Genomic DNA, 454 nt, shown 5'->3' on the forward strand with positions numbered 1-454 from the left:
TGCACGTCCTTTTCCATTGCGCATGGAACATTCTCCATGAGAGACCATATAGCAAGCCTTAATAAATTTCAAAACATTGAAATACTGCAAAGCATGTTCTCAGAGCACAATGCTATAAAATTAGAAATCAACAATCAGAAGATCAACAGAAAAAGAGCAAACATATGGAAACTGAACAACACTCTCCTTAAGGATGACTGAGCAATGTTGTTGTTGTTATGTGCCGTCAAGTCGGACTCAACTCATAGCGACCCCTCTTTGGGTTTCCAAGGCAGTATCCCTATGGAAGTAGATTACCCAACCATCCTTTGGAGGAGTCGCTGGTGGCAGTCAAGTGCCTTAGGCACTATGCTACCAGAGCTCCTGACTCTGAAGAAATTAAAAAAATTCCTTGAATCAAGTGAGAATGAGAACACAATGTACCAAAATCACTGAGACACAGCAAAAGCAGTGA

This window comes from Orycteropus afer, unplaced genomic scaffold (genome assembly GCF_000298275.1).
Source record: "Orycteropus afer afer isolate SDZICR_OR568_19922 unplaced genomic scaffold, OryAfe1.0 scaffold00897, whole genome shotgun sequence".
Lineage (NCBI taxonomy): Eukaryota > Metazoa > Chordata > Mammalia > Tubulidentata > Orycteropodidae > Orycteropus > Orycteropus afer.